Source organism: Schistocerca gregaria, chromosome 7 (assembly GCF_023897955.1).
Source record: "Schistocerca gregaria isolate iqSchGreg1 chromosome 7, iqSchGreg1.2, whole genome shotgun sequence".
In the NCBI taxonomy this organism is placed as follows: Eukaryota; Metazoa; Arthropoda; class Insecta; order Orthoptera; family Acrididae; genus Schistocerca; species Schistocerca gregaria.
In genome coordinates, this window is record NC_064926.1 from 497755993 (window position 1) to 497770387 (window position 14395).

The 14395-nt window shown below is 40.9% G+C and overlaps 1 protein-coding gene across 4 annotated transcripts in view; it reads left to right on the forward strand.

Annotated features, from left to right (window-relative positions):
* The window catches only part of LOC126281182 (alpha-N-acetylgalactosaminidase), a 123287-nt gene that overhangs the window by 94803 nt on the left and 14089 nt on the right, over positions 1 to 14395 (forward strand). The gene's annotated exons all lie outside the window — the stretch shown is intronic.

Here is a 14395-nt window from a genome sequence, read left to right on the forward strand (position 1 = left end):
CAGAACTCCTATCAGATTTATGATCCCATTGGTCAACAGCAAGGTTGATATGAAATTCCAGGGATATGAGATCCCCTGAAACTATATGTAAAGAAAGTAGTCACCAATCTATAGTGTTCTGACCATTACAGTGCTTTACTAGGCATGGTCTTGTTGGAGGCAATATTCCATTGTCTTCTTCCAACCTTTGATCTGATGTACCCAGCCAGTTGTGGTACAGTCAGTTTAATGTGGATTCTGAACCAAGGTGCAACTCGGCATTTTTTTTGCATCAACAAGCATTGTCAGAGGTGAAAGAAGTAATTAGTGACAGAGGCCTTTGGATTTGTTGTCTGGCATTTTATCACTGAACCACACTTAATACAGGCTAATGGCAAGAAAACTTTTTTTAATGAAAGTGGCTTATTCTTGGGGGTGGTTAGTGGATGAAATCCTAATATAATAACAAAAAGCATTATCAGCTATCTTGTTTTACAATTAATACTCAATGTTCGATAAATGCTTTTTAGTGGTTTTTAATAATAATGTATTTCATATTATATTTCAGTATGTCAAATAAGAGAGAAGCAACCACTCGTATATAGTGGACCAATGCATGGAACACAGCTGCACATAACAAGGAAACAACATTCATGCTAGCTTTTGAGCTTTTGTTCTTTTACCAGGGAAAGAACACACATTAACACACACAAGGCCATGGTAGTGCACTTTTGGGTGTCTGTGACTGTGTGTATGAATGTGCGTACTTTCACTAGAAAAAGAGCAAGAGCTCGAAAGCTAGTGTGACTGCTGTTTCCTGTTGCATGTCTCTGTGTGCCACACATCACTCCACTATAAGAGTGTGATTGCTTGTCCTTTATTTTACACATTGCTTTATCGGGAATATCCATTATTGTGATATAATATTTCAGTTAATAAGAAGATGAAGTTGAAATTTCAGTGGCAGTGATCATACTGTCTAGTAAACATAGTAACTACTACGACACTGTCTCTGGACATTAATTTGACTGTAGCAGAGCAGTTTGCAAAAGCCTAATCCAAAAATGGAGAATGTTTTTAGTATCTCTGTGGGAAGTTTTGTTACCAGTCAGAAATTGAAAGAAGCTGCGTTTGTTGGATCCAACATTTGAAACATTACTTTTGGTTAAATCTTGTGTAGAAAGGAACAGAAAATTAGTGTGAGTGAGAGGGAGGCTTGGGTATCATTTTAGGAAGCTGTTAATTAAGTTATTAGATCCACAGGAAAAGTCCTAGGAGTTACGCTTTTTGTTGAACTATGAGATTCACTCTTTGAACAGTCACAGGTGTTGTCCAGATGAACAAGGAAGATTTTTTTTGAAAGATTTCTTCAAGCCTTCAGCTGCCATTGTCTTCATTTCCTTTACAATTTACCATTTTGGCCTTAGGTCATTTTCAAGTATTTTATGGATGATTTTTTAGTAGCAGATGATGTTATATATGTCATTGCCCCTATGACATCATGTTATGCTCATAAAATAATTAGAGGTGTTCACGCTATTGTAGGAGCACGTTACTTTCAAGCATTGGGGAGAGTGTTCCATCAAGACATTAAAGTCATGAAAATATGGGATCAAGGCTGTGGAATATCAGTATGGTCAGAGAATACTGTTGATCACTTCATCAGAAATGAAATTATCATGTGGCATTGATGGCAGGGAGGCCCCATCCGGGAAAGTTCAGTCGCTGGGTTGCAAGTCTCATTTCAGGTGTTGCCACATTGGGCGATTGCACATCAGTGATGAGGAGAAAATCTCCAACATGGGAATTGAACCTGGGTCCACTGCATGGTAGGCAAACATGTTACCACTCAGCTAAGCAGGCAGATACTTCATCAGAGATAAAACTATATTAGAAAAGTGTGTGTGTGTGTGTGTGTGTGTGAGTGTGTGTGTGTGTGTGAGTGAGTGAGTGAGTGAGTGAGTGAGTGAGTGAGTGAGTGCGCGCGCGAGTGCGCGTGTGCGTATACCAGTCCCTTTTCCCCCCTAAGGTAAGTCTTTCCGCTCCTGGGATTGGAATGACTCCTTATCCTCTCCCTTAAAACCCACATCCTTTCGTCTTTCCTTCTCCTTCCCTCTTTCTTGATGAAGCAACTGTGGGTTGCGAAAGCTTGAATTTTGTGTGTGTGTTCGTGTTTGTTATTGTCTCTATCAACATACCAATGCTTTTGTTTGGTAAGTTACATCATCTTTGTTTTTAGGTATAATGTCACAAAGAGAAATTTTATTTGTACTTCAATAAAACAATTCTCTATAGGAAAAAATTAATACTACTTTTCATTCCATTTACAAGTGTTCTACAAATTTTATTGTGTATTACCAAGCCCAAATTCTGACAAAACTGTATACATGAGACAGCATGTGCTACCATTATGTTCCAAAATGCCACACGTAAAAATGAAATTCTTCTGGGGCTTATACCTCAGATCCTACTGGTAATAGAAAAGTGGGGTCAAGTGTTTTGGATAGCTCTTGGGCTATGGACCATAACATACCCAACACAAGTATCGTCTTAGTTTCTCTACCCTACAGTACAGGGCCAATGTATGAATATTACACACTTCCTCTGCTCAGGCAAATGGAGCAAATTACTTTATTCTTCCAGAATGAGATTTTCACTCTGCAGCGGAGTGCGCACTGATATGAAACTTCCTGGCAGATTAAAACTGTGTGCCCGACCGAGACTCGAACTCGGGACCTTTGCCTTTCACGGGCAAGTGCTCTACCATCAGAGCCACTGAAGCACGACTCACGCAGAAGAGCTTCTGTAAAGTTTGGGAGGTAGGAGACAAGATACTGGCAGAAGTAAAGCTGTGAGGACCGGGCGTGAGTCGTGCTTCGGTAGCTCAGATGGTAGAGCACTTGCCCACGAAAGGCAAAGGTCCAGAGTTCAAGTCTCGGTCGGGCACACAGTTTTAATCTGCCTGGAAGTTTCACTTCATTCTTTTTGCATTTGATGTGGTCCTCGGTGGACTTGAGGGAGTTATGGAAACACCATTAGTTCGTGGCAGATTCCTTAGATAACACCCAAAAAGAAGTTTTTTTGTACTGTTTTTGTTTTTTTGTGACAAAGCTGAGCGTTAGATTCCAAGAAGGATATGCACAGCAAATGGCTGAGATTTTTGCGTTATAGTCGTAAGATCCCGAACTCAAACAACCATGATTCTTTTTTTTTTCTTCTTTTTAATATAATTTCTGTATCTGTTTCCAAGGTATAGAGGTACAAAGTTACCCTACTTGTACACTTAAAATACACACACAAAATCTAGTGTGAGACAAAAATGTAGTTTACAAAATGACATAGCATTGAGAAATATGCTGTACTGTATCTCTGTTATCATAAGTGCTCTGGAAACCCCTTTCTGTAGTACTGAAGCACGTGCAAAATTTTTGTGAATTTAAAATCCGGTATAAAGTGTAAAATTAGTTTTGCATTATTTCAATTTCATGTAGGTAAATTTTCAAAATTTTACATACCTATAATTTTTTTTTTTTTTTTTCATGTTAGTGAAGTGCCCTACTGCTGCAGGGAAAAAAGAGAACTTGCGGGGAAATTCTCCTATTGGAAGGCAAAAAGGCAAATATGTCCTTAAAAAGACTGACTGAATGTGGGGTACCAGCTGCCTCGTTCTATCTCCCTCAGCACCATAATTTTGGCATAGTCAGAGAGAAGGAGACAGTGGCAGTGGGGAAGAGATGGAAAAGTAGTAAATGCTGGAAGGTAAAATACAATGGTTTTGGTTTAGGAAGAGCAAAGGGAAAAATGACAGTGTGACAGGGAGAGAGGGGCACACTGGATATGGAGCATAATTGACAGTGAGAGAACATTGCTAGGGAACGAGTGAAGAAGACATTGTTAGTGGGAAAAGAATAAAGAGAAAGTGGAAAGGAGTGAGAACCAATGATAATGAGAGACAAATATATGACAGTGAAAAAAAGGAAGAGAGAGATTGTGAGAGCGAGGAAAGATAGTAGCAGTAAGAAGGAATGAATGAGATGGTAGCAGTAAGAGAGTGCAAGAGGGAGACCATGAAAGTGAGAGGAGATGGTGTGAGTAGACAGAATGAAGGAGACTGTGGTTGTGAGACAGGAGACAGTGACAGTTAGAGAGGCATAAAGAGATAACAACAATGAGTTGGGCTGAATGAGAGAGAGAGAGAGAGAGAGAGAGAGAGAGTGAGTAAGGAAATGTCAAAAATTTTGTGAAAGTTTTTAAAAGTGCTGAGGAAGGCATAATGAGACAACTGGTTCCCCAGTTTTCAGTCAGAGTCTTCTAAACAGAAGAATGTTCTCCTTTTTGTGCTCCAAAAGGAGCATTTTTCTTCTGTTGGATTCACTGACTGAAAACCAAAGTATACAAAAAAATATTTTTTCATTGGTCTATGTAGTTGATGCCGTAACATGTTGGTGTATGAGCTTACTGGTTTTGAAGGTAACTAAACAGTGTTTGTAACATACAGCTTGTTGCTTGCCTGCTACCTATAGAAAACTGCCCCTAAAAGGTGAGCAGATAGGTATCCTATGAGGTCAGGCACCTTTCCTCTGTTGAACAATTTTAGTTGATTTTCTGTCCCACAGTCTTTTTTTTTCTTATCTGTTATTTTGGTGATGATTGAAAGGAGGAAAAAAGAATTAGTATTTTGGCCCCTCTGTATCATCCTCCATTTCAGTGCCGGAGTGGTCACTGGATACCTGTACAGATGGCTTTCATCCATTTATTGGTTAAACATAAGACAAAAACTTTTTAGGATTTTTTTATCAGATCAGTTGATAGAATGTTATTTTTAATTCCATTGAATGCTTCATGCATGACTTTCCTTCTGCTAATTTTGGCATTGATTAGTTTTTTTTGTTTGTCTAAAAGGCTTTGTCTCTGTTTAAATCTGTGAAGAAACCATTTTGCTTCTGGAGGAACTTTTTAATATGGCAGATCTTTTCCCTTCCTCAGAATTTTGCTTGGCATATAACTCCATAAGGCGAATTGTACATTACTCTCATGTACTTCAGTCTCTGAAATGAATGCTTGATGTTGCCTGCTCAGGTAATAAGAAATCTGTTTCTTGTTGTACTTTCTTTATTTTTTTTATTGACATCTTTAGCCAATGATGTTATAATTTCCGTATGATTACTGATGGACCACATGTCTTCACATTGTAATACCAGCTCCATCTGTAGGAATTGTAGACATACATTGCACATGAACACTCCTTGTGCCCCCCGTCCTCCCCACCCCCAGCCCTCCCGGTTTGTGTCAACTATTGGTAGCAACATTCTCCCTGTTCACTGGACAGCAGTGTGTTCCAAAAATAAAATAAAATCCAAGAATATAAGGCTCTTGACTAACTCACACTTTAGGAGACTGAGAAAGAATATGATTGTCTGCATCCTGTACATATGACAATGACATTTACTATGGCTACAAAGACGTCATCCTCTCCAGTGATAGTACCCTCACTCTTGGTGTCTTCCATGTTGGGTCCTCGGGGTAATTCGACTACTTCCACCCTCCTAGTGGTTGAGGCCCCTTTTCCTACTGTTGCCCACACACCTGCTTTAAGAGCGTTGACTGCCCACCCACTGGTGATGTCAATGCCGAAGCCCCAGCCAGAAAAGGGACACCCTCCTCCTGCGTCTCGCACCAGGAAGGGTCCGTCGAACATTCCCACCCCAGGATTCTACTGATCTACAACTGCATACCAAGCACTGGCTGAAGGATCCACAGACTGCTGCTCGTAAGTCTCATTGACATCAAAATTGTCAAAGGAGAAGAGGGACAAAAAGAAGACCTCCAAGAAAAAGGAGGTTCTGATGATCTCCATACAGCTGGATTCTGTATGTTCTGACTCTGTATATGAAGCAGAGTTCCTGATGACTTCTGTGACACTGGATCATCCCACACATGCTTCAGAATCAATTTTTATTGGTGCTCTGTCCTCACAACCAGTGGCAGCAGGCAACCCAAGTGCGTGACATGCCTCCTTGGTCCCTTCATGCCCCCAAGGAATAACGATAGTGTGATCCTCCAGCGGAACTGCAGTGGTTTTTTCCACCACCTGGCTGAAATTCGGCATCTCTTATATGTTGCCCCTGATTTCTATATTGCACTCCAAAAAACTTGGTTCCCAGCACTGCAAACCCTTACCCTCCGCAGCTATCAGAGCTATTTCAAGAATTGAGAGACTGTCATGTGGAATTTGCGTGTATGTTCTGGACTCTGTCAATAGCAAACACATGCCACTTGATATTACTTTGGAGGCTGTGGCTGTTTGTGTGAGAATGTCTCTGGATTTTATACCATGTGATTTGTGTCTCCCTCCTGCCAGTGCAGTGTCTCAGACGATATTGTCGGCATTGATTTCCCAACTCCTTCCACCCTTCATTTTGGATGATTACAATGTCTACAACCACTTGTGGGGCAGAACTACGACCACAGGCCACAGTGAAGTTATTGAAACTTTGCTCGCAGTGTGGCAGTTTGTCTACTTTGATTTCTTCATTGATTATCCTCGGTGTCAATGTACTGGCTGAAAAAATAGGGCTCTGAAGTGCATCTACCATCTACTGTAAATGATGTAGCCGGCAGATGCACAGTTGCATTTCACAGTCTTTTACTTTCACTGTTCACAACCCCCCAATTATACACCGTTATATATGGCCAGTGCACTATTGTTTAAACTTCCCATAAGCCTCATTAATAGTTTGCAGGCAAACCTCCACATACTGCTACAATAGTTCACTATTGAACATCTACGACAGCAAAAACCTAACTACAAAGATCAGTGTTCCTTAAGAATAGAAAGGTATGTATGGAGCAGACACTGTCATTGTTTTAACACTCGGCCTAATTGTGTAACACTTATTACACAGTTAAGTTGAAGAACTGTTCTTGTTCTAATCAACACAGGTTTCTCGTCTGACACTTGGCCGTGGACTGACTGTCTCATGGCCAAAAATTGAGCCCCTATATATCATCACAATAATAGGTACTGAACTTACGCTCTGTTCAAAGTTAAATTTACAGAAATTAGTATTAAAACTTAACTCATTAAATTAGCTGAAAACATGAAAAAATGGTTCTTTTTAACAGTTTCTTCTTCTACAGGGGTTAAGCCGAATTATTTGTTTAAATCATGAAATTAACATATATAGGTAAGCAAAACAATACTTTTGAAAAATGTGTTAATTACTTTAGAATACAGCCAAGTAGATACTTTAAGATTACTAGCATTTCGTCTTCCAAATGTTTGCAATTATTTCAGAATTTATATTTATTTATAGGTCAACAATAGAATTTCAGTTACAAAACAATTACTGATTTTGCCCTATAATAAAAGGTACTAACTAGCGATAGTGAAAATAAAACTAAGCACAAACTGGTGTTATATTCTTCAAAACTGAGGGCCAACCTTTCTCTTTTATGAAAATGCAGTGTATACTCACATATGGGAGATACGATACTGCATGAAGAGTTTGACAGAGCACTGAAAGACTTGAGTCGAAACAAGGCCCCCGGAGTAGACAACATTCCATTAGAACTACTGACGGCCTTGGGAGAACCAGTCCTGACAAAACTCTACCAGCTGGTGAGCAAGATGTATGAGACAGGCGAAATACCCTCAGACTTCAAGAAGAATATAATAATTCCAATCCCAAAGAAAGCAGGTGCTGACAGATGTGAAAATTACCGAACTATCAGTTTAATAAGCCACGGCTGCAAAATACTAACGCGAATTCTTTACAGACGAATGGAAAAACTGGTAGATACAGACCTCGGGGAGGATCAGTTTGGATTCCGTCGAAATGTTGGAACACGTGAAGCAATACTGACCTTACGACTTATCTTAGAAGAAAGATTAAGAAAAGGCAAACCTACATTTCTAGCATTTGTAGACTTAGAGAAAGCTTTTGACAATGTTGACTGGAATACTCTTTTTCAAATTCTAAAGGTGACAGGGGTAAAATACAGGGAGCGAAAGGCTATTTATAATTTGTACAGAAACCAGATGGCAGTCATAAGAGTCGAGGGATATGAAAGGGAAGCAGTGGTTGGGAAAGGAGTGAGACAGGGTTGTAGCCTCTCCCCGATGTTATTCAATCTGTATATTGAGCAAGCAGTAAAGGAAACAAAAGAAAAATTTGGAGTAGGAATTAAAATTCATGGAGACGAAGTAAAAACTTTAAGGTTCGCCGATGACATTGTAATTCTGTCAGAGACGGCAAAGGACTTGGAAGAGCAGTTGAACGGAATGGACAGTGTCTTGAAAGGAGGATATAAGATGAACATTAACAAAAGCAAAACGAGGATAATGGAATGTGGTCAAATTAAATCGGGTGATGCTGAGGGAATTAGATTAGGAAATGAGACACTTAAAGTAGTAAAGGAGTTTTGCTATTTAGGAAGTAAAATAACTGATGATGGTCGAAGTAGAGAGGATATAAAATGTAGACTGGCAATGGCAAGGAAAGCGTTTCTGAAGAAGAGAAATTTGTTAACATCGAATATAGATTTATGTATCAGGAAGTCGTTTCTGAAAGTATTTGTTTGGAGTGTAGCCATGTATGGAAGTGAAACATGGACGATAAATAGTTTGGACAAGAAGAGAATAGAAGCTTTCGAAATGTGGTGCTACAGAAGAATACTGAAGATAAGGTGGATAGATCACGTAACTAATGAGGAGGTATTGAATAGGATTGGGGAGAAGAGAAGTTTGTGGCACAACTTGACTAAAAGAAGGGATCGGTTGGTAGGACATGTTTTGAGGCATCAAGGGATCACAAATTTAGCATTGGAGGGCAGCGTGGAGGGTAAAAATTGTAGAGGGAGACCGAGAGATGAATACACTAAGCAGATTCAGAAGGATGTAGGTTGCAGTAGGTACTGGGAGATGAAGCAGCTTGCACAGGATAGAGTAGCATGGAGAGCTGCATCAAACCAGTCTCAGGACTGAAGACAACAACAACAACAACTCACATATGTTAAGTGTAATTAGTTAAAATTGAAAAAATGAACTTTTAAGGAGGCAGATGGCAAAAAAAGAGGGGAAGTAAAATTATCCCAGCTTGCTTCGTCACAGCAGTTATCGATCTTCATCTCTTTAATACACATGCTTAAGTGTGACAGTTGGATCTTATTCAGTCATTGATCTTTCCATTTGGAGCCCTGGTCCCCTCCCCTCCATCTATTTAGAGTGTCCATGATGACTTGTATGACAGTGACCATTGTCCCTCCCCCAGCATCCACCCAGATGGGCACTCAACAGTACTGACTGGGATGCCTTTTCCTCTGCCATAACACTTAGCACCCCACAACATAGAGGTGTCCAGAGCACAACCATAGGCATTCTATTAGCATCAGACTTAGCGAGCCCCAATTCCTTGGGATCCCCCCGTTGTAAGAGAGTACCTTGGCAAACTTCAGAAAACACTGTCCTCTGCATCTGAGAATCATCAGCCTGAATTTTGTGCCTACAAGCAGTGAGTGAAACAAATCCACTTATCTTTCATGATTCATCGCCTGGAACTATATAATTCTTTGTTCAGTGCGTGTGTATTTCTCGGTCCCAGTGTCATGTTCTTGTTGTTTTCGACCATGTCTGGATCGATTATGCAGCTCAGTGGCAAGAAAGCATGATAGTCCCAGTACTGAAATTGGTTAAACACACCCTTGAGGTGGACAGCTATTGTCCAGTTAGTCTCAGGATGTTCTCTGCAAGTTGCTTGAACATACAGTGAGCAGGCTGCTGTGTTGGTATATTGAGTGTCAGGATCGTTTGACTCTGTCCCAGGGCAGTTTTTGCCAAGGCTGTTCTACAGCTGACAATTTGGTCTGAATGAAGCCTTATCACTGTCTTCTGTGATTTGCAAAAGGCTTATGACACCACACGTGGTCATCACATCCTCCTTATCCCATCAGTGGGTCTCTGGAGCCCACTCCAGGTTTTTGTCTGGAACTTCTCGTCACACAATGCTTTCCAGGTTGAAGTTAGTGCTTCCCACAGTAAAACCCACATATACAAGAGAAAGGTGTCCAGCAGGCTTCTGTATTGTGTGTGCCCCTTTTCCTAGTGGCTGTCAATAGTCTAGCTGCGATTGTCGGGTCTGAAGTTCACCCTCCCTGTATGCCGACAGTTTTTACATTTACATTTGCTCCTCTACTGTGGGTTTTGCTGAACACTGACTACAGGGCGCCATTATGAAAGGCACAACCTGGAGCTCTCATCCAAGGCTTCCGTTTTTCAGCCACCGAGACATGCACTTATGTCATCATCATATTCCACCCATAACTCTACCTCAGTGACCAGTTGCTCAACAAGGTGGATTCTTATTGCTTTCTGGGAGTGTTCTTGATGCCTGGTTGAGGAGGCTTCCCCATCTTTGACAACTTAAGCAAATATGCTGATCACAGCCTAACACCATCTGGGGCTCAGACCACTCTACAGTTTTGCATCTTTACAAAGCTCTGATCCTGTAGTGTTTTGGTTTTGGGAGCATGGCACAAGCTCGGCATCACCTTCAGCAGTGCAGATTCGATCTGATACATCGTTCTGTGGTCTGACTTGTGAAAGGTGTCTTTCAAATCAGCTTTGTGAACAGCCTACTCATGGAGACTGGGGCCCCTCCACTGTCAGGCACCAGCAACTGCTGCTCAACTGTGCAATACACATTCACTGCTACCCTGAGGATCTGATTTACCCTGTCCTTTTTCTTGGAAGGGAGATCCACCTCCAACAACAGCAGCCCAGGGCTGGATCATTATCACAATTCTCGTACAGTGTGGCTGCTCTGTACTCCAACTTTCTCTGCTGTTGCCTCTTGTCAGGGAGCAATTGTGTTCCCTGCAATGGTGTATATCCCATTCTCAGATCGGTCTTGACGTGTCTTTGGGACAAAAGACTCCGTCAACCCCATGGTTTTTCACCACATGTTCCTGGCCGTCCTTGATGCATTTCCATGTTTGGAAGTGGTATACACTGATGGCTCTACAGTCGATGAAAGAATTGGTTTTGCCTTCACGCATCCTTGATTCAGTGAACAATGCCCCTGCCAAACAGATACAGTGTATTTGCTCCAGAATTGGTGTTCATTATTTTAGCTCTCAGTCACATTCATTGCTGCACCAGCAGTGACTCCCAGCAATGACTCCATAGGTTGTCTTCATGCTGTCAAACAATGCTACCCTTGACACCCTTTGGTTGTGACTATGCAGGATCTCCTTGCTGACCTCCATCAAGCTGGACTCAGGCCACATTGGGATCCTATGATGAACATACTGACCAGTAGGCGAAATTGGCTACCAGGGTGCCAACTTTGGAGATGGAGTATGATGATGATGATGATGATGATGATGATGATGATGATGATTAGTGTTTTGGAGATGGAAGTACTAGAATCAGATCTTTGGTCGACTCTACGCTGTCAGTTGTTGGAGGCTTCAAACACAAATAATCGTGCCGTGATTTGTCCACACAAAGTGCTTACAGTAAAGGGGACCAGACCATGATCATGTGGCAGTCTTCCCTGTACTTCTCACAGGGAATTTACCATTCTGTGTCATCTTTGCATTGGCAACACTTGGCTGACACATGGCCACTTCCTACAATGTGGAGATCTGCCCCACTGTTGGTATGGCCCCCTCCATTGGTGGCCCACATTCTAGTGGATTGCCGCAATTTGGCCATCATACGGAAAAACTTTAAACTTGGTGATAGGCTGCCTCTGGTGCTAGAGACGATGCCAAAGTGGCTGCTCTGGTTTTATACTTTTTACCTGTGAAGGTGGTTTCTACTTCTCTCTGTAAGGTGGGGCACATTGGCCTCCTCAGCCACTTGAGGTACTGTAAGCCAGGGGGGGCCTTGGGTGCCCATGGTCGGTAGACCAGCCTGCCTCCTGCCCTTCTTTCCATTTTAATTCTTCTATTTATTTTACAAATAATGTTGGTTTACTGTCTCTTTGTCTGCATTCTCTTTCCTGAGATTTTATCAACTTGTCTTCATTGATAGTTTTCTCATGATAATGGAAGGTGAGCAAATACAGGACAGATGCAGAGGGTGCGTCTCCCATTGCATAACTTGCCCTGAGGGCCTCCATGTGCTTTCCAGGCAGAGCAACTCGTGCATCTTCACATTTTTATTCCTTTCTCACTTCTACTTGCTTCTGTCTTTGGCCACTTTGATCCCATCAATCCAATCAGTTATTTACAAGCATTGAGAGTAGTTACATTGATTGCATCATGATGACTAAAAACTGTAGTGGGCCAGTAAGAATTTGTGGCACTGTCATGTCATCTATCAGTGTGCAATCTGACATAAATGTTTGCATGATTATACATCCCAGAGAGCTTTTGATAATGCTGCTATAAATATTAGAGTTCGAATTCAATTTTAAAGTAATCCTAGCTCAAGGGTACATGTAGAATCAGTGTTTCGTGGTATTAAACATGACTTTCAGTAGACACAGATGTGCTATGGAGATCAGAGCAACAGTGCAGTGGCGGACTGACTGATCATAGCCATTTATAAAAACATCTCTCAATTAATCTTTCATATCAGTATAAACCTTGCTTGGATTCTATGCACATTGTGACAGACGTTTCTTGGTGCACTAAGATGTAGATTGGGCTCGCGTTACTAACAGTCATATGCTCACACTCATTGGCCTTAACCAGCTCCTAACTTAAAGTCCGATTAAAATTACCTAGCCGACCGGAATGGCTGAGTGGTTCTAAGCGCTTCAGTCTGGAATCGCGTGACCGCCACAGTCGCAGGTTCAAATCCTGCCTTGGGCGTGGATGTGTGTGATGTCCTTAGGTTAGTTAGGTTTAAGTAGTTCTAAGTTCTAGGGGGCTGATGACCTCAGATGTTAAGTCTCATAGTGCTCAGAGCCATTAAAATTACCTAGTATTTGACATTTCACTTGTTGGAGTTGGTTTTCTCCAATCAGAGCGCTCAACATCAAGTACAAACCTTTCAGTGTTGCCGAACTGTCACAACAGTTGGTCATTTCATTTACAACTCCTTATTCAGCTTTCCTTCTTGTTGTGTTAAGATCTCAAATAATGTGTCTGGAACTTTAATTCATATTTCACCAAACATGATAAACACACACACGGAATGATACTAATGAAATACATAGTTTCAGTGTTACATATACATCTATCATAATTACAGTGATCAGTCTTCACTAGATAAGCTTTGCACAACATTGTGTAAAGCCTAATTTTTGAAGGCTGTAATTCATTGTTGTGACTGGGTCACTATAGTTATATTTATAACTAATTAGCCCAGTGTTATGGCATAGAATAACTGTTAATGTATAAACCTGATATGTAGAAAGTTGTGGGTTTGAATCTTGTCAAATGTAGTGAATCTTCTGTACTTCTAAAACTAATCAAAAGAGTTTGATAATTATTTTTATTCAATTACTTGATTTAAATGTAATTTTCTGCTTCTAATAGTTTGCTGTGTCATTTTCATCATTGTCTTGACTTTTTTATTTGCCCATTTTCTTCTTCCTATCATTCTTTTTTCATTTGAAATCTGCCTGTGTTGCTTATAATGTACAACAAAGTGCCAACGAGGACTGCTCATCGGTCGGTGATGCGGCAGCTCGTGTTGCCAGTGTGAGGATAGTTTAAGGTAACCGATAACAGCAAGAAATTACTGTTTGTTTTTAGTGCTGAAACTTAATTTTTTTATGTCTTAAGTTTGCTAATAGAGGTTAGCTTTAATCACCGTGAAAAAAGCAATCATTACTAGAGTTCTGCTGCAGGCAATTGACCCCTGTTTTCTTAGCTACATTGCACATCATGAGGTTGTGGTTAGCTTAGGACATTCGTTTAAATTCAAGGCTGCAAAATGTGTTGTTTGCCACAGTTTAGTCATTGGTCACTTAAAATACATTGTTGACACACTTCTCGCATTTCCGACATATCTCATGTCGGCCACTTCCAACATTGCTTCACGTTACACATTAACAGCATCTGCGAAGTGACCCACAATGTTTGTGTGTCACATATAACTGAATGATCGCCAGTAGTTGATGTGGCAGCATTGTATAAACAAGTGACCCCATCAACTGTAAGTAATTTTAATTGGACTATAGTGAAGATCACTGTTTTCACACTGAGGACTGGTCCCGACAGTAATTTGTGACCTAATGAGCTGTACAGGTGATAAGACACTGTGTTCATGTTCAAGAGGACATTGGTTGAAATTCCGTCTGACCGTACAGAGTTAGATTTTCTGTTGTTTCCCAATTCGCTTACAGCATATTTTGTGAGCAGTCCTTTGAAATAGTGTGGGGTTCTATGGAATGTGAGACGCAGAGAGTAGTTATCTTAATTAGTCTCAGTTTTCACAACAATCGCTCTTTATTATAGT